This window comes from Rhinolophus hipposideros (genome assembly GCF_964194185.1).
Source record: "Rhinolophus hipposideros genome assembly, chromosome: 25".
In the NCBI taxonomy this organism is placed as follows: Eukaryota; Metazoa; Chordata; class Mammalia; order Chiroptera; family Rhinolophidae; genus Rhinolophus; species Rhinolophus hipposideros.
The window spans coordinates 26,345,170-26,370,045 of record NC_138071.1 but is presented as its reverse complement, the minus strand read 5'-3'; the positions used below and the strand labels follow the sequence as shown (position 1 = coordinate 26,370,045).

The following is a 24,876-nucleotide window of genomic DNA, read 5'->3' as shown; positions in this document are numbered from 1 at the left end:
CTTTCAGATTTGGGACACACAATCGTCATCAAGTTTATAATGATCGGCCAAATTTTCTGCACTTCACGTGTCAGGGTTTTTAAGCTTTTTTTTAGCCTCATAATCCCTTGTTGAAATACAACCATTTTCAGAAGCTACATATGTATAATAATTGGAGGCAGAGGGGCTGGGTAGCTAAATGGGCTTGGTCCTCCCCAGGGCCTGGGGCAGACCTGAGGACTCGCCACAGAGGAAGCCACTTCAAACCCCCCCTGCCCTGGGCAAGTGCCCACCCTTCTCCCTCGCTTCCATTTTTCCCAGTCTCAGTCCTCGCTCTGTATGTTTAATTTATCCAGTGACATATGCCATGCTTACTTATTTTAATAGGGTACAGGGTTTCTTAAGTTTATGTATTCCTTTTAGGGTATACATGCATGTCTAGTCTCTGTAACCTCTCCTCACTGGGCAGATGGCCTTATCACACAAGGGTGAGTCCCTAAACCTCACCAATGAATCTAGTGAGTTGACAGCCACCAAGAATCCTTGGAAGACGGGAAATAGCAGCACAGATGTCCAGAAAAGCCCTGTCAGAAACTACTGGGATCCCCGAAGTTGTTTTTACAGCTAACGCCTACACTGTGAAGGCAGGGGAAGATCAGACACCAGTTACAGCTCATTGCCAGGCAGGACCCTGGGCTACACAACCTGGCTGCCAGTAGCTTTGAGGGTGTCGTTTCCTGCTTTCTGGGTTTGGTGGTGTCTAGAGTGGGTACTTGGTGGCACGTATGCTTCACATTCCCACTGGCGGGCTACTGTTTGTTTCCATGCTTGCTCCTGGCCCTGGCCCACGTGAAGTACTCAATGAATGTTAAATGAATGGGCAAATAAACCACAGAGGACAGTGCAGGATGAAACATAGGGGGTTTTACAACCCCAAATCTCTGCCCCGCTGGAATACCGGTGACTTTCTTCACTAAAGCTAATCCAAAAGCTAAGATATAATAAACGTGTTTTATTTCCTCTGATATTCCAGCCCAAATATCGGGTAGAGCCTCCAGCTCTCTACCAAATCCTCTTACCACAATCGCAGGGGGCGTGGGGTGATGACAGAAATCCTCTGGGCTGCCCTGCCTTTGAAGGAAGGTCACCCAGTCCCCTGGTAAGGGGTCCATGGGCCGGTGGGCAGGCAGCCAAGCTAGACTGCAGGGAGCTAGCGCCATAGGTGGCATCCAGGCAGCCCTCCCACCCTTCCTGTGCTGGCTGTGAGCTGTCACATTGGCACTCCTGTTTGTACAGGCTTTCTCTCGTTTTAAGTCGCTCTGCTCTGCCTTGCTGCTCTCCACAGCAGCGGCGTATGCAAACACATATAACACAACAGAGAGGCGTCGAGACCCCCGGGCAGCGGCTGCACCCCATCCCAGGCCCCCAACGCCTTGAGGAATGGCCCTGGGGTCCCGCAGAGGTAGGTCCTGCCTCCCGCAGGGGACGGCAGGGTACCGGTCCTCAGCCTCCCTCGCTGGCCTCCCGGCTCCCTCTCTTCCTGCCTGAGACTCCATCAACCCCCTCCAAGTCTGGGCCCGAGTGAAATGGGGACATACAGTAGACGATTCAATTTTAAAAATGCATCGCTATAGGTGTATAGATTTACATGGTAAATAAATGTAGCTGTCTTTTGTGAATTTAATTTGTAATGACTTGCATTGTTTTGAATTGTTTGGCCCGAGCCTCCACGGGGGGACGGCTTCAGGCGCCCTCGCCACGTGGGGCCGCCGGGCCACGCTGCCCCCTGCCGGCGCCCCCGGGACTCGCGGAGGCCCGCGCCGCACCCGGCCGCCCGCGGCCGCTCTAGGACCGCGGGCCTCTCGGTGGTTGCGCGGGGCCGTCGTCGCGCGCCCGGGAAGGGGCCGTCCCCGACCCCCCGCAGTGGGCCGAGCGGTGGCCCGGCTCCGGGGCTGGGACCCGGGCGGGGCAAACACGCAGGGCGGGCCGCGGGGTGCGCCCGAGCTGACACGTGCCCCACCCGGAGGCAAAAGCCACTGCGGAGGAGAAGGGTGCACAGGAGCCCCTGGGGGCGCGGGGACCGGGGAGGAAGGGGTGGCCCCCGAATTGACCCGAGCGGCCGCCTTTATAAAACCCTCCCTCGGGCAGCGTTTCGTTGTACCCACTCCTCTGAAGCTCAAGTCAGCGACGCTAGTGGCAGATGTACTTACACCACGTGGAGGTGGGTGGACCTTGAGAAGCGCTCTGAGGATGGGGGGGGACCTTTTTTGGTTCCTAAAACGTTTTCAGGGATTTGTCTAGTTATTTCCAAGAGGTGGAATTGCCCTGTCAAAGAGTATGGACTTTTTTGGGTTTGGTTTGAAAGCTGTTGATGCATGTTGCCAAACCAGCCTCCAGAACGTCCCCCAGTTTGCGCTTGTTCTCTGCAGGACGTAGGGGGGTACCTGCAGGCAGGGGTGAGAACTGGGGAGGCCATCTCTTAGGGGGACAGGCCACGTGGAGCCTGGGAAGTCACTTTGTGGTTCCTTGTGAGTGATGACCAGGCCGGCGGTGGCATGAGAACTGTGGCCAAGGCCGTATTGTGGGGCCTGACACTGAATGTATTTGAATGCTTTGGGAACCTTGGGCAGCCCGAGATACCCTTTGAAAATGCACATTTGATCATGGTCCTCTCTTGCTTGACGCCCTAAGGGTTAAGCCCCGTCTTGGGCTGTGTATTCGTCTATTAGTTTGTTTCCTAGGGCTGCCGTCGCCAAGTACCACAAAGCGGGTGGCCGATACAACAGAAATGTATTGGCTAGAAGTCCAAAATCAGGGTGCCGTTAACGTTGGTTCTCACTAGAGACTGTCAGGGAGAATCTGTACCCCGCCTCTCGCCCAGCTCCTCGAGGTTGGCCAGCATTCTTCGGCATCCCATCGCTCCAGTGTCTGCCTCCATTGTCAGTTGTCACGTGGCCTTCTCCTTGTGTGTCTCTGTCGCTGTGTCTCTTATGTAAGGACAACAGTCACACAGTCTTACTCCAGTAAGACCGCATCCTAATTTAGCTCCTTAAGTCTGCAATGAGCCTATTTCCCAGTAAGGTCGCATTCAGAGGTTTCTGGAAGGACATGAATTTGGGAAAGACATTATTCAGCCCACAAGAGGCTGTCTCCCCGACTCCAGCCCCCTGGCCTTATCTCGGCTCTTCTGGTTCAGTTTCCGCCCATGCTGCCTGGGCCTCCTGGGCCACTCATCTCCTAATTAACTTCCCTTCCACCTGCAACGTGTTGTGGCAATGTGACTGCCTCTCCTGAACCCCACTAGGGTCATTCTGCCCTGTTCTGTGGGCTCATAGCACTCATCACAATAGTAACTGGAAAAGTACCTGAGTGACAGTGCGTCACACTCGTGTGTGGCGCATTGCTAAAAAGTCACCACCACCAGGGCAGGAACCGGACAGACTGGATGAACAATAACAAACGTCGATGTGTGGTCAAAGGGGCTCACAGACTGAGCCGGGAAGCCTGTCACCGCAGAACAGGCCGGAAGTGACAGGTCCTGGGTCAAGTCCACTGCGGAGAGCCCATCAGGAAGGTGGTGGCCTCTGTGTAAGGTCAATCCAGGCCCCACCCTTCCCTAGCGGGGCACATGAAATAACACCCACCTCACTGACCACCACTCAGATCTGTCCTGCTCTCTGTCCCTTTGCTGCAGCCATACTGGCACTGTTTATGCTCCATGGTGCTGCCAAGCTAGTTCACGCCTTTGGGACTTGGCAGTCATTGTACCCACAGCCTGGAACCACCCTATCTCACACACCCCCCCCTCATCTTCCATCACATCACCCTGCTTTATCTTCCTCTAGTGTTTTCAGTATCTGTGATGATCTCGTTTGCGTTTTTATTTGCTTGTCTGTCACCTGACACCGCTGGGAATAGAAGCTCCCTGAGGGCAGGACCGTGTTTGTTTGCCTTGTTCCCTGCTGAGTCCTCAGTGCCTAGAATAGAATTTGGGATGCAGTGATGTTTCCTGTTTGTTGAATCACTGAATGAAAGTGACTGGACCCCTCTGAGTCTCTGTTTCTTCATCTATGAAATGGGGGTCATCTTAGCTACTTCCTGGGAGACCTTTTCACACACTTCAAGGAGTTCTTGGGGAGGATTGAATGGGAAGAGGTACACACAGTGCCTCCAACATAGTAAGCACTCAACTTACCCGAGCCATTATTAGTACCTTAGATTGACGCACATCCTCACGTGGAGGGGGATGAGATGGCAGATGAAGCTACGAGGCTGTGTCCTCACCTGCAAAATGGAAATAATTATTCCTATAAAAGCTTGAATGAGTTGTATGTAAATTATAATGCATGTTTCTCAAATTAGCATTCCATCGATTCTTTTTGTCTTAAAGCAATTATTTGCTATGTCAATAGGAAATGATAGTGCTTGCAATTACTAGAACGGAATATGCATGACTTCGTAGCATTTATTGGTTTGTCTGATTTTTTTAAAGTAACACATTTTATGCAGAAATTGTGGAGACTGTGGAGGAGTACAAAGAAGAAAGTTTAAGAAGTCACCCATGAGCCCCAATCCCCCTATTTATTTTTCAGTCCTTGCCTTTACGCTGTGGAGCAAATAATGCCAATTTAAGTGTATCTGCGAGAGGAACTGTGATGCCATCAGGCCACTGGCAGGGACAGCCCAACAGGTAGGTAGGTTGTGATTATTTTAAATCTATGTATACAGAGGGTGCCAAAAATGTGTACACATTTTAAGAAAGGAAAACTGTATTAAAATTGTAATACTCAATATATACCAATAACAAAAGATGAATACAAGTCACGTCTGACTTCTGCAATGACAAGAGGTGCTCAGAGTGGTTCCCATCAGCGTCCAGACACTTCTGATCATGGTAAACTACTGCTTGAGCAACGCTGACCAAAGTGTCCCCTTGGAGACATTTTTTTGGCACCCCTAGTGTCCTATGATGTACCCCAGGTCTAGATTTCAAGTTCTGTCCTGGTGCTGTTTTCGGACTTGTGTTTTAGTAGATGTTGTAATATTTACTAAGACCAAAGTTATTTTCACAGCTTTCTTAGCTTTTGTCATCTATTTTGTTTTTGGAAACAAATGGTCCACCTTTTATTTACTAGACCTGTCTTCCATTTACATCTCAGGTAAGGAGTTAGTTTGAAAAAGACAACACTTGAATTAGATAAAGGACTAAAAAGTCTGGGGGGTTAGGAGAGGAGAGACGTTAGGGAGCAGGCCATGAGTGACCCAGCAGGAAGAAGAAAGACAGATGGCAAATAAAAGGAGAAAGAAGGCAGAACGAGAGAAGGATGGATAAAGTAAAGTGAGATGGAGGGTGACTGACAGAGTAAACGAGGTGGGTCGGGCTCTCAGACCCAGAGCTCGGCCTGGGGAAAGGGCTCAAGAGGCCTGGGTTTTCTCATCTAGGTCATGAAAGGGTCCCTGGACCCTTGTTGTCTCTGGCTGTGGGCAAAAGATTGTGACCAAATCATCAATTCACCAAACTTGAGGAAGAAAGTGGGTTGGGGTTCAGAGTAGAAAGGCCAACTTGGAGTGACAGTGGGACATGAAACCAAAGATGCAGCAACTGGGTCGTTTATAGGGTGTGGGTGTGGTTGTATGAATATAAAGGTACGACTGAGAATTAGTTCGTGTGTGGGGGTGTAGCTCAGGGGTAGAGCATTTGACTGCAGATCGACAGGTCCCCGGTTCAAATCCGGGCGCCCCCTGTGTGCCACTTTTTTGAGGTTTCCTGGCTCTTCCCTGATGTCGTCTGTAGGTCCAGCATCTCCTCTAGACTGAATGTAGGACCCACCCTGTCCCCCTGTACCTCGGTCCTCTCACCTCCTGACTGTATCCCCTGTGGAGAGAGAGGTCTTCGCATTCTTATTTCATCCTCACAAGAAGCACCGTAGTCCCCACTTGACAAAAGAGGAAACCAAGGCAGCTCTACGATTAATAAGTCCTGGGAGCTGATGAGCAGCCTGGTGATTGTAGTTGATACTCTGTTGTACATTTGAAAGTTGCTAAGACCCTCAACGTTCTCATCACAAGGAAGAGAATTGTAACTGTGTGGTGATGGGTGTGTGAACTAGACTTGAGTGGTTTCTTTGTACTTCATTTTTATTCAACATTTTGTCCAGTTTTAGGTCATATCATTGGCATACAACATTGTAGAAGTTTAAGGTGCACAACGTACGGATTTCATCTATGTATACATTGCAGGAGGATCACCACAATCATAGTGGAGTCTTATGGCCCATGTGGGAATCGAACCGGCAGCCTTCGGAGTTAGCAGCATGGAGCGCTAACCGCCTGAGCCACTGGGCCGGCCCGGTCATGTAACTCTTGATTCCGTCACCCACTTTTTATGATTTGGAGCAAGTCACTTCAATTCCTGTGTCACTGTCATCCATGATAAGGATGGTGATGATGGTGGAAGTAGAGATAGAGATAGTACTACCACAGATAATTTTTAAAATCATATATCTATGAAGCTCTTAGAACAGTTTATCTAGCACATTATAAGTGCTCAATAAACATTAGGTCTTATAATTATGAAAGGTGTCTCGGGTGTGGCTCCCCAAATGGGGAGTCCTGAGAGAGGAGGCCTATTTGTCCCAGGAAGGGGTAGAGCTCAGGGGTAGAGCATTTAACTGCAGATGAACAGGTCCCTGGTTCAAAGTCGGGGTCCCCCCATAGTTATCCCAAATTTCCCTTTACCCTGTTGGGGTACAGCACAGGGTACCCTGTGTTACAGCATCAGGGGGACTCTGAGTGTCTGTATCCCTGCCTTTACCTTGGGATGGCACTTCTCGTGGCACTGGGAAGGCTAGTGCTGCCTTTTTTGTATAAAGTTAAAATAGATGAAAAGAGCATGCAGTACAGGCACGTACGTTATGTTACCGTCTGTGTTTATAGCATCAGGGAAAGCTGATGCATTAGTTACTCACATGTACAGACTGTCTATGGAAGAATATATAAGAAACTGTCAACACGGTTTCCTGCAGGGGAGGCTTTTTAGATGAGCGAGAGGAAGAATTTTCCCTGCATTTCCCCCCCCATTTTATTCTTTACATTTATTTATTTATTCTTACAATTTTGTTTGTTTTGTTTTAGATTCACAGCAAAATTGAGAGGAAGGGACAGAGCTTTCCCATAACTCCCTGCTCCCCACACATGCGCAGCTTCCCCCATTATCAGCACCCTCACCAGACGGGTACATTTGTTACAATGGATGAACCTCCAGAGACACATCACAATCACCCAAAGTCTACAGCTGACATTAGGGTTCACTCTTAGTGTTGTACATTCTGTGGGTTTGGACAAATGCATATTGACAGGTATCCATCATAATAGTATCGTACAGAGTATTTTCACTGCCCCGAAAAATCCTTTGTGCTCTATTTTTCTCCCCCAACCCCCAAACCTCAGGCAACCACTGATCTTTTTACTGTCTCCATAGTTTTGCCTTTTCTAGAATGTCGCATAGTTGCCTTTGTCAGAATGTCATACAATATTTACCCCTTTTTAGATTGGCTTCTTTCACTTAATAATATGCATTTAAGTTTCTACCGTGTCTTTTCATGGCTTGTTTGCTCATTTCTTTTCTGCTGAATAATACTCCATTGTCTAGATGTATCACAATGTATTTACCCATTCACCTACGGAGGGGAGGGACGGTTACTTCCAACTGCATGCTATGTATACCTTTAGAACATTGTATCGTGACTTCTGTGAGTTCAGTATTTATCTTTTAAAAATACAATGGAAAATTTAAAAATAATCAAATGAGGCCTCACCCACCAAGAGCATGGGTCTGTAGGATCTGTCTTCCCCCTTTCTGCTGTGTTTTGCCAGAATCTCGAGTCTGGGCAGTCTGTGATGGGCGCTGAGGCCCACTCCTCGCCCACCTCTGCCAGAGCCACATCAATGCATGCAGTTCCCATGGGTCTTCACTCCCTCAGGGCTGAGCCCCGGACTTCCACCAGGGCACTTCCCGGTTCTGCAGGAATCCTCCCCCCAGACTGTGTTCTGTTGGGAGTCAGCCTCCTGCATAACCTGGACCTGTCCTTCCCGTCCTGGAGGCTCCAGCCAATACTTCTCAAGTGAGACTCACCTCCTTCCACCTACAGACAAATACAAGTCCATTTCTGAGACTAGCTTCATGCCTGCTTACAGGCAGACCGCCCAGCCTGGCAGTTTCACTTTGCTTGTGCCAACACACGTTCACACCATACAGAAAACAAGGAATCTCTCAAAGACCACTAGAGTCATGTTAAATGGACACAGCAGCCAAACTGAACAGGCTCCCACTAACCAAAGGTGGGACAATTTGAGGATCCAAAAGGAGAATGAGAATAATTGATCGAAACACAGACAACGTGCATTTAAAAAATCCATTCATTCATTACGATGTATTTTTTTAAAAGCCCTCACTGGTCAAATTTGAAGGGTACTAAGGCATTAATTTATTATTCTGAAAATTCATAAATAAAAAGAAAGAATCAAGCATTCGTCCTACACCTTCTGTATGCACTATATTCCAACAGAACTAAATAGTTGATAAACGAAATTTTTCCTAATAAAAAATTTGAGCTAATAGAGTTAGAGAATTAGAATAAAACAATTTGCATCTCTTAATGAAGTAATGAATGTAAGTAAGTATCACCAATGAATGCTCAAACTACGAGATGAGTGTTTGATGGGCAAATTTATAATGAGATTAGCAATACCCCAACATACTAGTTCATCTTAATTTCACAAAAAGTGGAACAAGCAGACATGATGAGCATCCTTCCACAAAGGAGGAACACAATACTTCCACTGGCCTCTTCTTGCCAAAAACTTGAACCTGAATTTGATCAGGCCTCTAGATCTAACAAGCTTGGCCATGTTGAAAATTGTCAAAGGTGAGTATGATGGTTAATTGTGTGTGTCTAGTTGACTGGGTCATAGGGCACACAGATACTTGGTTCAACATTATTTTTGAGTGTATTTCTAGGTGAGATTAGCATTTGAATCAATGAAATGTAAGCAAAACGGATTGCCCTCCCCAAGGCTGGTGGGTGTTATCCAGTTCACTAAGGGGCTGAATAGAACAAAAAGGTCAAGGAGGGGAGATTCACCCTCTGCCTGTCTGCCTGAGCTGAGACACTGGTCTTCTCCTGCTCAGACTAGAGTTTATATCATCGGCTCTCTCGTTCTCATTATGATGTAGTTTTTTAAAAGCCCTCACTGGTCCAGGCTCTGACTGGAACCGCACCACCAGCTTTCCTGAGTCTGTAGTTTGCAGATGGCATACCATGGGATTTCTCAGCCTCCATAATTACGTGAGCCGATTCATTATAATAAACCAATCTCTCTCTCTCTCTCTCTCTCTCTCTCTCTCTCTCTCTCTCTCTGTCTCTCTCTCTCTCTCTCTATATATATATATATAGTTATATAAATATACCTAATTGGTTATATAAAATCACATATAGTTATATGCATTTATGTATATAATTGGTTATATAAAATTATGTATATATATATAATTGTTCTATTTCTCTGGAGAACCCTGACCAATATACTAGATAATGGATACCACTACTTTTGTATATATTTGAGATTTTCCATAATAAAAGTTCCTTTTATTTAATCTATGATTCCTTTGTCATAGATTAATATTTTTATAGACAACAGAAGAAAACTATGCTTCCCAATTAAAAAAACACTGTTTTGTCTGGTTCTGCATCTTACATTAATAAGCCGAATTGGTGTGTTTAAGGTGCAAACTTCTCCTTATTTGTCTTAGCACCATGGAGACAGGCTGACATTTTCAAATGGAACTTTGCTGACAAGGAAGGAGAAACAAAGACGCGCACTCATAGCACCCGTCACCATGGTTTCTGCACATCAGCATGACCAGTATCACTAGCAACGCAGGACCCGTGACAGTGACGAATGACGGACGCCTAGGTGGGCAGCAGCTATGCTGCTGTTAGGCCATTGGGGCTCCTGCCTGAGCGGTTGGCTTCAAGGCTCATTTTGCCCAGAGATTTGGGGAGAAAGTGTTTACCTCCAGCTTCTCCGAGGACCCTCCCACACTTTTTATATTTGGGATGGTGATACCCTGAATCTTGAAGATACCACCACCCTGTGGAAAGTGAAACCAGAATCAACAGGCAGTGGGTGGGAATGGCCATCAGAGTGACAGGGAGAGACGTGTTTGTGAGCAGGAACACTTAAGCGACTTCTCCAGAGGAATGGCAGTAAGAGGGAGCTACAACCTAATTACTCATGCCATAACCTACTAGCCTAAAGCAATGTGTGATGAGCTGTTATCTCCTGAATATTTCAGAAGGGAAATCAGACAGTGAGGAACTGGCTGGTGTTTTATCTGTACTGCCACGCAGGCAGCGACCCGGTTCCATCTGTGTCTTAGAAAGAATTCTTGCGATAGGGTCACAAATTTTAACTCTGGAGTTAGACTGTCTGGGGTACTGGATTTCTCTAAGCTTTAGTTTCTGTCTCTGTAAATGGGGATGATAATTGTACCTATCTCATAGGGTTTATGTACAGACAAAAGGAGACAATTCATGGAGGTATTCAGTCCTGAGTTGTAGGAAGGTCCCTGCTAGCGCTTCTGGGAATGATGGAGAATAACAGGATCATGGAGGGGAACTGGAGAGACCAGCAGGGAGCTGGGTCTTCCTGTAGTCCAGGTGCGGTGGGTTAGAATGGAGATGGTCTTCCTGCCTTTTAGGGCTGCTGTCCAGCCCTCCTCCATCCAGCCAGGTGGGTCTTCTGCCTTTAACACCACAGGGAAGGGGTGACCCTGCAAAATGCAAATTGTCAGTGCTCAGCTGTCACATTCAACAGTCTGAGTGCTGGGGGATTCAGGGACTAGAGGTTGTCGCCAGAGCAGAAAACTATCCCAGCCTGAGAGAGCCGCATGAGACATGCCAGTGCTACATGGGCATGGCCAGCGGTGCCAGGAAACTGAGGAGGACATGCAGGGGGCACCAGCGTGAGCTCTCCCACTGTGATGAAGATTATGTGCAGGGACAGAGGCCCACCCCCCAATGCCACAGCCCCCTGAAAGCCCCTTCAGAACTCAGCTGCAACATGGGGCAAAGCGGGGGGGCAGCCCAAGATCGAGTCATTCAATTTCTGCCATTAAGCAGGATGGGACACAAAACGGAGATCAAGCTGTTTTGTAGAAAAAGTGAGTTCCCTGTCTTCTCCCCCTCAGTTGGCGGACTGCGATTTGCATACACGGAGCTGGTCACGGAGCCAAGACGCCAGATGGAGGAGGAGGGAAGCACATGTTCGGGAGATGGTGTGACAGGACTGGGCGCTCCGGTGGGGTGAGCCGAGGACACTGAGGTGCCCAGCCTGGTGGACGTGAGTGCTCTGCCCTCTAGAGAACGGACGGTACTTTGGAGCAGGAACAATTACTAGAAGTTTCCTTTTGCTCTGGTTGCAGCCTCCCTAAGCAACCTTCTGATGGCTGATGTGTTTTCCTAGGTAACCTGGAGGGCCCGCTGGCTTATTACATAGCCGACTTTGAGCGTCTCATTAGGGAGGTTTCGAGAGCCTGGTCAAATCAGGTTGCATTAACAAATTCAGGGTCTGGGGCTGCGGATCTGGGAGCCAAGGTTCCACACCTTCATGGTTCTGCCAGTTCAGGATTTCTGGATGCATTTCTGAAGCCGATCCTTAGTATTCAGTGAGGGGCAGAGTGAATGTTGTCATCTGGCAGGACCGTAGGGGGAGGAAGTGAAGGGTGAGCACATGCAAACCACCGAGAATGGCTGCTCAGAGCCATGGGACGGAGCGATGTCCTTGGAGCCTGGTATTTCCTCTTTTAGGAATCAATCCTAGGGACGTTCTGAGACTGGGCAAAGATGTATGTTCCTGTTCACTGAAGTGTTGTTTATAATCCTGGAAAACAGTCATCCACTTGCCAACACTCTTAACTCTTTTTTTTTTTAGAGAAAAGCAGACTGTCATGTGCAGAGTCTTGGAAGCTTGACGAGCCTACCTTCTCCTACAAATGGACCTCAAGAACTTGCATGGAAGTTCTAGCTGCGGCTCAGCTATCTGCATCCCCTTGACTGAAGAACCGTCCTCCTCTATCTGGGTAGGCCAATCTCACTTCAGAATAATCTAAATTAAATAGTAGAAAATCTTATCCAATAGTATAGTACAACATCACCAAGAAAGGCTCAAACAAATGCCACAATGGTTCAATATTAGGAAATGTGTTACTGTAAACCAGGGGCTCCTGGAGGTCTAGCAGAAAAGTAGGCTTGGTGCTCAATCCCAGACCCTCTAGATATGCTGACATCTGAGTTTATCCTTGCCCACTCCCCTTTCTCCAAAAAGGTGGAGCTGCAGCCTTCTTGGCCAGGTGCCTCCCCTGGGGTAAGGCATGTTGCCAAGAGCCTATAATAGGTCCCAGGCTGTGGCCCCAGGAAAGGAAACCAAAACAGAGAGTGGGCGATGGAGAAAAGAAAAAAGAAAGCATCTTAGATATTAAGAGAATGAGCAAAATTCTTCCTATACCCAGTAATAATTAATAATCATAATCATAATCATAATGGAGGGGATGAGAAATACTCTGCTCAGGTGAACATAGGTGCATAGACTGAGGAAAGGGGGCAGCTTCTGACAGGTGTGAAGGTGGGTGCCCAGAGCACCCATTCAGGCAGCTCCCCAGGGAGACACACAATGCTGACAGCAAAGCTTGGGAAAGGCTGCAATCATGAAATTACTAAGGGGATAAAGTGTCTGGGGGTATAGCTCAGGGGTAGAGCATTTGACTGCAGATCAAGAGGTCCCTGGTTCAAATCCAGGTGCCCCCTGTGTCGTTTGGCTTTTATTCCAGTAGAAGTATAGCTCCTTGTTATCCGGCAGGCCCAGCCTCCTGGAATCTAAATTTCCAACAAAGTGGTAGAGACTTAAGTGTCCCTCTTCTGACATTGCTCATGTGTTTCATTTTTACCTCCTCAGCCATACTCCTTTGCTGGAGGGATAGAGGCAGTCTGTCCTAGGCTTTCATTGTGTTTCCCTGGTGCCTAATTATTACCATCCTGATTTTATTTGTTTATACCAAGCTTGCTTCAAAAAACTAGGATCTGAGGCAGTTTGCAATAAAAGTCCAACCAATCGAGCAAGTATGAAAAGTCAAGGGCTGGCTTATATGAGGGAGTCAAAATCATAGAGACAGAAAGAGCGATGGGTACCAGGGGCTGAAGGTGAATGAAGAGTTACTGATTTAGGGAGACAGTTTGGGAAAATCAAAAAGTTCTGGAGATGGATGGTGGTGATGGTTGTACAAGATTATGAATATACTAAATACCACTAACTATACACTTAAAATGGTTAAGATCATGTGTTTAATGTTATGTGTACTTTACCACAATTTTTAAAATTGAAGGAAAAAGGCTGGGCCTGAACATTTAGGAAAGGAGGTAAATAATTATTCTCAAGAACCCAGGTTAGGAGAAGCTACTGGTGCTGAATACAAAACTTATCTCTGAGCTTCCTGGTAATCAAACAGAAGTGAGACATAGTTCATCAACTAAGTAAAATGCTCTATCAGCTCTGAAAAACAGCAGGCATTTATGTGACAGGTCTTTATAGGTGCTACGTTAGAGACGATGGTTATTGTCAGGGCAGCCATGTCTCACAGGTTGCACGTTGCACAGCTCCACCAATTACATAGTACCTAGATTATACAACATAATGGCCCTAGATATGGGCCATGTTTTATCGTTTTTACAAAAAACAGAATACCATAGACTGGGTGGCTTATGCAATGAAATGTGTTTCTCACAGTCTGGAAGTTGGAAAGTCTTAAGATCCAGGTGCTGGCACATTCTGTGTCTGGTGAGGACCCGCTCCCTGCTTCATAGATAGCTGTCTTCTTGCTGCATTCTTGTGTGGCAGAAGGGATAAGAGCTCTTTTGGGCCTGTTTTATATGGGTACTTAATCCCATTCATGAGGGTTTCATCCTCATGACCTAATCACCTCCCAAAGGCCCAACCTCCAAATACCATCGCATTAGGGGTTAGGTTTCAACATATTAATTTGGGAGTGACAGAAACATTCAGTCTATAATATATATATATAATGTGGCCTAGGGAAGGACTATGTGAACACAACCCCCAAATCACAACTACAAAAGATAAATTTGCTTACATCAAAACTTAAATTTTCGTATGCCAAAAAATTCCTTAAACAAGAGACTCTGAGTTATGAAACACATATGATGGAAAATGGATTTCTACCAGGATATAAGGATGAAACAATTATGCAGAACTGATGCACAACGATGGGAATATACTTAACAGTACTGAACTGTCCATTGAAAAATGACTACTGTGATACATTTTATGAGTTTTTTACCACAATTTAAAATTTTTAAATTATTTAAAAAATAAGAGTTCCTATAGAGCAATCAGAAAAAAAATATTTAACTGAAAAATGGCAGACAAAATAAGCAATTCACAGAAGGGGTTATTAATAAGATAAACATATGAAAAGAAGCTGAACTTTGTTAGAAAACAGGGAAATGAGAATTAAGTGAAACAAACAGGTACGATTTTCACTCCCCTCTCTAACTTTGGCTATGTGGAGGTTTAGCTAGATTGAGAGTTGCTGAGGGGAAATGGTATTTTCTTTTGCTCCCAATGGGAGTGTAATTGGTACACTCACGACGGAGAAAATTTTGACACTAAAAATAGTAAAGTAAATACAAAAATTCCATAAAACTATCACCATGAAATGAAAAGTATGCGTACAACCCAGGAATTTCATTTCCGGGTATATCCATCCCCTTGAGAAACTAGCACAAGTGCATCGGGAGACTGCACAGAGAAGTTCATTGCACAACCATTGTTAGTTTGCAAAAAATAGGAAGCATTCCTAGTATGTCCATTCCTAGTATGTCCATTAATAGTGGAATAGATAAAAAAGACTTTCTGAACTCCTAGGATGTAATAAAATAAGGCAGTTAAAGGAAGGTTCAACTAAGTCCAAGTTAAAACAGGCAGGAGTGGGACCGAATGCCCTGCGGAAATCTCAAAGTCACGTCTGACAGCCAGATTTCTCACCCACCAAGAGGGTATAAGAGGGTCTGGTTGCTGGAGATCAGAATATTGGTGAGGATTCCTTTTCTGGCAGACCGTGTTCTCAGTACCACTATTCTGAAAAGGAAGAGTTGGGGTGTTCTCCCCTCACCTCAAGCCTAGGTTAGGAAGGGGCTTCACGGAGTCTGCTATAGAGCTTGGTCACGTGCCCCGGAGTTGGGGTTTGCACTGACGTGTGTCCAGCACCAGGATGAGCCTTGGCTGTCAGCTCTGCAGGTGGAGAGGGGCCAGGCAACTCTCTGGAACCGACAGGTACGATGTGAGTGTTTCCTGAGAGCCAATTGGAGCAATGCCAAACTCTGCTCAAGAGGATGGGTCATGGACACTAATGGAGAGCTGTGTGACACAGGTCCCAGGAAGCCAGGGGAAAAATGGTTTGCCAGGTAACAGGAGCAGTCGAATGTTCCTGATGGAGGCCTCCGAGGAATCCCCTGGAGACGCCCCAGGAATAATTTCAAACACTTGCCAGTCCAGAGAAAGGAAATCTCTTACTGCAGTACTCATCTGCAGGAGAAAAAAAGCACGAGCTTTCTTCCTCTCCTTCTGCTGTCCCCGTAGCCTTCCTTCTCCTCACTCTAAATGCTAGGAATGAATGCATGGGGGGGAAAGAGTTAGGAAGGACCATGTCCCAACTCTCCCACTTCCAGGCGGAGAGAGGCTGAAATCATTTTCAGAGTATTAATTACTACATGGAACTGGACATTTTAATTACTGAGTCCAGACTGCAACCATGGGGCTTTCTGTTACATGGGGCAAGAGAAATATTTCACCGAGAAATTTAAAGGGACAGCAAAGAGTGGCAAGATGAGGTTGCTTTTCTTATTACCTCTGTACCCTACAAGTCCAGCGTGCCAGATGCCACAAATAGCTCTCAAAAAGACGATGTCATGTGCAAAAGAATTTCAGATGCAGACCTACATGTTCGGTCATTTGGGTTTTAAAAACTCACCTAGAACAATACTGAATACTGTTTATGGATACTCAAATATGAATGTAAAAGTATAAAAAGGGGTCTTGTATCTAGATACGTAAAGAACAGTCAAAATTCAACAAAATGTCCAATTAGAAAATGGGAAACAGACCTGAACAGACATTTCACCCAAGAGGATACAGAGAGGACAAATGAGCATTTGAAAGGATGCCCACATCATCACCATTAGGGAAACACAAATTAAAACCACAATGAGTTGTCACCACACTTAATCAGCATGACTGAAATAAAAAAGGTGATAACACCAAATGCTGGTGAGGATACAAAAACCTGATTACTCATATAATGCAGGTAGGAATGTAAAATGGTACAGCCATTCTGGGAAACAGCTTGGCAAGTTCTTACCAACCTAAATATACGCTTACTACCTGTGATGGTTGATTTTATGTGTTAACTTGACCGGGCCACAGGGTGCCCAGATATTTGCTCAAACACTGCTCTGGCTGTGTGTGTGAGGGTGTTTGTAAATGAGATTAACGCTGCGGGGTGGGGTGGGGGCGTTGCCATGTCACGGGAATGCATCAAGCAGCCTAGAAAAGAGGCCCATGTGACAAGCCTCCTGCCAACAGCCAATGAGGAACTGAGTCCTCGTTCCCACAGCCCTGTGAGGGTTCAGACCTTAGAATGCTTCCTCCAGCGCCAGTCAAACCTTCAGATGAGCAGCCCCCACTGACGTTTTATCTGCAACCTCATGAGAGACCCTGAACCAGAACCACCCAGCAAAGCCATCCCCAGGTTCCGGAAACTCTGAAACTGCAAGATGTAACAAAGATTTATCATTTGAAGCTGCTACATTTGGGGACTTGTTCTGGCACAATATGTAACTTCTGCCATTGATACTGACACACCTCCCCTAAAATCAACCAAGCCTCTGGAGCCCTTTGGGGAAGCACAAGATAGACAGCGATTTGGTGATGAGAGAAGTCCCGAGAAAGAAAAAGTTTAGAAAGTTGATGTCGGCAAGGATGGGAGGCGATGGCTAAAGGAAAGACCAGAAGTGAGCAGTGATGGCTGGATACACAAGACAGAGAACTGAGATAAAAACTGCAGTTCAAACGCCTTAAACAGATGCAGACGTTGGAGGGGAGCTGGGAGAGGAGGTCGTCTTGCTCCCAGACTGTGTGTTGTTTGAAAGTGATCTCCCCTGAGAGCAGGCCCTGTCCGCTCTGGTCCTTGCGCAGGAAGCAGCCCCTCGCCTCTGCGCTTCATCTTCTGCCTGATGTCCAGGCAGGTCCAGACTTTGTGGGCTCAGATGGAGACTGCAGTGACGGCAAGAGGTGCCAACAAGGGATGGTGCCGTCTTAGAAAAGGATGGTAGTTATGACGTAAGGCATGCGTGTACGGTAGAACAGGACTAGCAGCTCTCTGCTGAACCACAGCCCGTAGCCTGTGTGTGAGAGGAACTGTAAAGAAGTTTATTAATTATACACTCTCGGCAGTAAGAGGGGGTATAGCTCAGGGGTAGAGCATTTGACTGCAGATCAAGAGATCCCTGGTTCAAATCCAGGTGCCCCCTTCAGGAGCCCTCTTTTCCTCCTTCAGCTGAACTGACAAAACCAGTTCCATGGAGACCATGCTCTGGTCCCCTGACAGGAGGAGGCTGGCTGGAGCCCACGGAACAGCACACTGACGACCATCTCTTCTGATGCCGGATCCCGTCAGGCACTGGGACCAAGGACAAGACCAAATCCATCCCCAACACCCTCTCTGAGGGTCTGTTTCCCGGGACACCAATGGTGGTCTCCCCTAGGAGGCCAAGTTCATTGTCTTCCAGGGTGCAGTCCAGAGAGGAAAACTACACCGGTTAATGTAACAGAATTTAACAGAAACAACTGTTAACCAGTGCATCAGTTTCCTGCAGCGTCTGTACCAAAGTGCCACAGAGTGGGTGACATAATCAACAGAAAACTCGAGTCTTACATCTCTGGAGGCCAGATTCGGAAATCAAGGTGTCAGCAGGGCCACGCTCTCTCTGAAGGCTCTAGAAGGTCCTTCCTTGCCTCTTTCCAGCTTCCACTGTTTGCTGGCAATCCTTGGCACTCCAGTCTCTGCCTGTCTTCTCGTGGCTGTCCCCTCCTGCGTGTCTTTCCACTTCTTACAAAAACCCAGGTCATATGGGATTAAGGGCACACCCTACCCCATGGTGACCTCATCTTAATTCCGTCTTTGAAGACCCTCTCCAAATAAGGACACGTTCCTGGACACTGAGGGCTAGGACTTCAACGTATCCTTTAGGGGACACAATTCAACCCATAAGAACCAGGAATTAGACCTGAATGGGCTGAAAGGGAAGACTATGTATCACAGAAGTAGTTTCTGTAGCAGCAGCCACCACTCCAGGGCCTGGGGGACAAACACAAGGGGACAAACGTGTTAAATCGTACAAGCGTGTGGAGTATCTCTGTGGATCGGCGACTCAGATCTCTCAGGAGACGCTAGTGTCCCTCAAGAGTCGTGATGAGGCCGGGCTGTGAGCAGCAAACTGAACACGGCAGCACTGTTGCTACTGGAATGGACTGTCACTGCCAGGTGACACTGACAGGAAGCCGGCGCAGGCCGGCGGGAGCAAGTGCTTCTTCCTGCTCCAACCTTCCATCCCTGTGGAGCCCACTGGCAGGACCTACCAGGAAGCCACCTGGCAGAGGAGAAGCGTGGTTCACAGAGACCCAGATCACAGAGCAGAGCACAGAGAGGTGGGCTTGGGCCCATAGACTGTCACTTCTTCAGCCATTTCTTCAGATGGCTCATCTCACCCAGCAGTTAACAGGTTGGACACACGAAGATTTGGCGCCCAGGGGAGGACCAGCAGCACCCTCGGCTGTGGCGTCGGACGGGGCTCTGATCCGCATCCAGCCCACGTGTGTCCTCGCCCTGAGGTGCTGCGTGCCTGGCCGGGCCATCGGGCATTGAGTCTCTGTTTCCAGGTGCTCGCACAAAACCCGCAATACGGATGTGACAGCAGGCCCTTCCAGCTGTCGGGATGCTCCCCAGGTCACTGCCCTCCGCCGGGGCCTGCAGGCGGAGAGGTCGTGGAGCTGGGGGAGGAGGGAAGCCGTTCCTTCTAATGCTGGGATGAGTCAGCGGCTGAGCAGGTCTGGGAACTCAGCCCACCCACGCTGGAGGGGCAGCGGCAGGAGCTCTGCGTGTGTCTGCACAGGGAAAGGGGGTTTCTCGGGCCTTACTGGTGTGGCAGGGGGGACTCTTCAGGGACAGAGCATTTGCCTGCAGATCAAGAGGTCCCCAGTTCAAATCTGGGTGCCCCCTAGCACTCTCCTCACTAGAGGTGGTGAAGGACTTCCCGTGCCCTCTCTTCTTGCTGAAGCCTCACCTGGCCCCCGTGCGTGCTCTCCAATGTGAACTTGATCTCCTGGCTGGGGGTGAGGCCTGTGTCTTCTGAAGGTCGCCAGAGAGAATTCTGCGATGACCTCCAAAGGAACAATGGTTGGACTGCGGGCGACTGCACAGGTGCGAAGGAAGCCAGAAGGTAGTGGGATGACACATTCCATGTGCTGAGAGGACAGAAGTCAGCTCTGAATTGTCTTCCAGCCAAACTGTTCTGCAGGAACAGACAACGCTGAGAGCTTTCCTCCGAGAGACACTCACTAGGAAAACTAAATACACTCACTAGGAAACTGTAAAGTAAAATGAGCCCACATGGGAAGTGGGAGATACAAGAAGGAAAGTTTAACAAAGAAATTGTAAGAGATGTAAGTAAGTTTAAAATCGTTGACCATGTAACACAATATTAACGTCCAATTATAAAGTTTTTTTTAAAGATAGAACTGAAACACTGGTTAACAATAACATATAAGAAATGGGGTGATAACAGTGAAAGTGTTTATGTAATTGGGGAGGAAGATAAAGATATTCATTAACTTAGACTTTTAAAATTTGCATGATTTCTTGGGTATCATTTTAAAGGTTGTGGTTTTGCCAGGCTAAAGGGGGTAAGGAAATGCGGGGTCTGTGGTAGTAGTCTCCCTCGACACTCATTAATTCTCCTAATTTGTTTGTGATTCTTTTGGATTTCCTAATGCGTATATCATAACGTCATCTAAAAAATGTAGACTTTTTATTTACTTCTTTCTACTCCGTATATATTTCATTGCCTTTCCCTATTGTACTAGCTGGCACCTCCAGTATAACATTGAGTAAAGGTGTTGACAGTGGCTTTCTTGTGTCGTTCTGATTTCTAACAGAAGCTTTCGACGTGTATTTCACCATTAAGTCCATGTTGTGGACAAGACTGTTTGTAAATGGTCTTTATCCAATTAACGAATTTTCTTCTATTTTTTAGTTTGCAAAAAATTTTTTATCATAGATTATGTGAAACTTTATGTAAACACCTTTTGTGTATCTATTGAAATAATCATATGAGCTTTCTCCTTTAGTTTATTAGCATGGTGAATCACATTTACTGCTTTTTGTAAAATGAAACACACTTTGCGTTCCAGATAATAAATCCAACTTAGTCATGAAGTTCTATCATTTTTATATATTTGTGGAATCAGTTTGATCATAATTTAGTTAATTCTGTGCCTATGTTATGAGTAAGAATGGCCTATACATTTTTTATACTGCCCTTATTGGGTTTAGATATCAAGCCTGTGTTTCAGATGTGTCTTTTGTAAATAGAATATACTAGTTGGTTAGTTGTCTTAACTCAGCATGACAATCTTTGTCTTTTTAATTTTTTAACCTGAGGCATTTAATTTATTTACTTTTAACGTAATTGCTGATGTATTTGTATTCAAATCTGTTACCTTATTTTGTGCTTTCAACTTGTATCACTTATTTGTTTTTATTTCCTCATTCCATTTTTGTTCGATTGATTGAGATTTTCATTATGTCATTATTTTCCCCTGCCAATTTGAAAAATATAAATGCTGTTTTTCCCATTTTAGGGGTTATACTGGAAACTCCATATGCGTAGTCATTTTTCAAAGCCTATGGTTAACCAGTAACTTCACCCTCCTTCTGGGTAACACACGCCTCTTAGAACATTTTAATGCCATTTACTTCCCTCTCAACTTACAGTAAGTGGTTCTTATTATTCTAACATCCACTTGTACTGCTTGGACAGCCTGTGTTTTATCACAGTGAAGTTCGTTCTAGGCCCCTAACTAGTGTTCATGAGCCTTCAAAGCCACGGAAGCCCATTCCTCTGAGTGTCTGCAGGGCTCACAGACCTACTTGGTGGCTCACGTTTCTCCAGGGCCCCCTCCCCTGCCTGCTGCCAACGAGCGAGTCAGTCAGTGTTTGCTCCACGTGTCCACTGTTGTGGCCAGTGGCTGTTCTTCTTGTTAAGCTGCTACTGGGTCTTCCAAGTTGGGGGCATGTTTTTTGCTTGAGTGATTGCAGTTTTCAGCCAAATTAAGTTTCTGGGTTTACAATGTTTTTTACTGGACACTCACATGATATTCCCAAGGGAGCAGAAAGGCGAGCCACCTGAGGGACATTATCAAGTGTTACCCACTTGGTGTGTAAATGGCAGCTGGACCTCTGGGTGTGTGTTTCATGCTTTCAGAAGACAAGAAATCATGAATAGTCATGGATGCAGCTTTTTCGTAAGATTCTGCTTACTTCCTAAGCCATCCACACCAGGTCAGTGGCTCTGTTCTCCTCGAGTAAGGAAGGTATTTCCCTAAATGGCTCCACAAGAATCTTGTTTTAGGTCATCACTAACCAACTTTAAACATCTCTGTTTTCCCCAGAGTTCTTTCTGGCTGACTTCAGGAAGTTGTTACCCAACAGGAAGCCAGCTACGGTGGAAAGAGCTGGAGTTTTAGAGTGAGAATGACCTGGGTTTGGATATTGTTTCTACCATCATCTGCCATGTTTATGACACCAAGCAAGTCATTTGGACCCTTGAAACCTTATCTGAAACATCAGTGTATATAAGAATTGCTGTACAGAGTTGTATAAAACCACGTATAGTATACTATTGGAGCAAGTTAATAGATGTTCAAGGTAATTTTGACTATAGATGATTTTTGCCTAATATGCTGACTTTATGCTTAGTAGTTCGTAGGGAAATAATGCAGGACCAAGATTAGGACTTGAGAGAAGAGAACCAAGGAAACTTCCAGGTAGGGAGAAAGAGGTTCCTGTTAGCATACTAGACAATCTGAGGCTGAGAGACCTGGGAAGCAAAGCACAGAAAAAGAATAATAAATGTGAATGGAGAAAGACAAACAGGAAAAGTAAATGTGTCAACCTCAGAATTTCAGTGGCTATTGGCAGTAAAAATACAAAATAATTTCAACCTATTTACATCATATAAATATAAAAACATGTAAATAATTAAAAATAACATCCATAATTTAAGCGTAGGTGGATAATAATCACTTGGAAATTGATGATGTACTTTATATGTTGAAATGTTAACAGTCGATTGAAGTATATGTTATTGTATTTTTAGCATTGCAAAACTAAAATGCTACAGTAATTATTGAGGATTATGGAAGGTGTTGATTCTATGTAATATATGAGAATTTTCAAATAAATATATTAACAGTTAATGCAAATATTGGAAGAATGTTATCCAGATAACTTTAAAAACAACATTATGTCATTTTTGAGCCTACAGATGTTTATAAAAATATAAATATTAGCACAGGGCAAAATAATGAAGATTAGATTATATCATAATTCTAATTACTGTAGAATTATTTGGTGCACTTGCATTCATAACACTAACTAAAAGTCTTCAGAAAATTATGGTTAATTATTTAATTCCATTTAGTCTGTGAAACTTAAAAAGAAAAGCCCTATTGGGTAATTTTTCACATATTAGGAAGACAAATTAAAAGCAGAATGTCAACATGGCTACCTCAATATTTCACAGGGACAAAAAAAACACATACAACCCGTGAAAAATCAAGTTTGAGACATGATTAAAAATATATAGAGAACATGGGGGAATACTTGAAAGTGTAGATAAAATGAGACACCCAAAATAAATTTGTTCTCTCTAAACAATGAACTTTGCAAGAATGCTTTTGATAAAACTATGCCTCGTGGTCTGGGATTTGTGAAGGCTAATATTTTTTAAAACTTGTAAAAAATCATTGCTATAGACTGATAACCATTTTCACCAGTTGAAGAAAAAGGATTTTTGAGATGTGCCCAAGCTGTGAATTCTAAATATTGATTTCTTTTAGAAAATATTCCTAAAAACTTTGTCCTGATTTATATTTTGCTGTGTACAAAAAGGTTAATGAAATTATTAGATATGCTACCACAGGATATGGTACATGTGACATTTGGACATGAAGAATCAGCCTTAATTTTTTAGGTTTGACAACACAGAGGATTAATGATTAGTGCCACCATATTTCCACTTTCCTTACTTGATGAAAGATTCCTGGGTCTCACACATGTAGTGAATCAGACTTCAAGAAATACTTTATGGATTGTAAAATCAGTAAAGAGAAATGCATGAATTTGTTCCATTGACTATGGAATAAATACAGTGAAGGTTATGAGCACAAGCATACTATAATTTGTTTACACCCTTTAGTTTTATATTCAGAAATGGTTATAGCTTTAAAAAGATTTAATAGAATATAATTGGCTGCAAGCAGAGATTATAGACCACTTCCACAATTTTTCTTCAGCCAATAACAAATTATATGATACACAAGTGAGTATGAAATTGTCTTCTCATGTACATATACCAAATATTTGAACAAGATGGAACAGCACCTATAATGTCCTTCAAAGGCTTATAGAATAAAGAAGGCCTTAATTTTGTATTTTCCAGAGAACATTATGTAGCAAGACTTACTACCAAACAGTTTCTTGCATAGAAAGCAGTTTGTTTGTTGAAACTTGCTGAATAAATTGCTGTGCGTACATGATTTCTGCTGAAAAGATTTCCCTTTGATTCTACTCCAGGTAAGATGCTGAAATTGGTGTGCATACAAGGAAAGCAAAGATGCAGGTGGAAACTTCAGTTATTTTCTTAACTTGAAAACCAATTGTTCCATTGCCACATTTATAATCCAAACTTTAAGGACATATTTTTCTCTAGTGATTGTGTATAGCAGCAAGGACAGACAAAAATATTAGAAATTGGAAACCAAAAATATAAGTGAAACCAAAAATATGATCTTAAATCTACTTCCGAAAATATCATGCATCTTCTTGAAATGGAGCGCAGAACTTCAGTCAGCGAAATTGCTTCAATGAAATGCCATCACCATCCAAAAAATTTTCAAGACCAAGAATTCAGAAAGAGAAAAGTCTTAGTAATAAGTTCCTAATAGAAAGGAACCTTTAATTAATGGTAGCGATATTACCATTAGTATATTGGCAGAACTAGCCTTGTTGCCCCATGAAGCTCAGTTGAAAGTATCTTATTCAGTAATGCAAATATCCCTGTTTAATGGCCATGGAAATATCCAGCAGTGAAATTACTGTTCTTGCATTAAAGTCAAACTTTAAAATTCTATTGATTACGTTTTTAATAATAAAATTATAACAACGAATTTCCTTTCCAAGAAAATTAAGATTTTTTTTCTCCTAGAAATTCATTGTTATGGTGATATTCTGATGCATAAAATTGCAATTTTTAATTTATCATTTACCATTTTACCAAAATACATATTCAGGTAGACCTCAAATGATATACTGCAGATGTAGCTGCGGTCTAAAAATAGCTTAGCAGGTGCCCCAACGGGGTGGGTTTCATGCTTTTGTGATTTATATACTTTGGCTGTTACGGACATTGCCTCGATTCAGTTGTT

The 24,876-nt window shown here is 44.8% G+C and overlaps 1 long non-coding RNA gene across 1 annotated transcript; it reads left to right on the top strand.

Moving 5' to 3' along the window:
* Window positions 1-1,834: 1,834 nt before the first annotated feature.
* LOC308492938 lies at window positions 1,835-23,987 on the top strand. The gene is made up of 5 exons (XR_013992589.1): window positions 1,835-2,200; window positions 4,572-4,669; window positions 11,231-11,382; window positions 11,974-12,121; window positions 21,841-23,987. It is a non-coding gene; the product is annotated as an uncharacterized lncRNA (long non-coding RNA).
* Window positions 23,988-24,876: the final 889 nt, after the last annotated feature.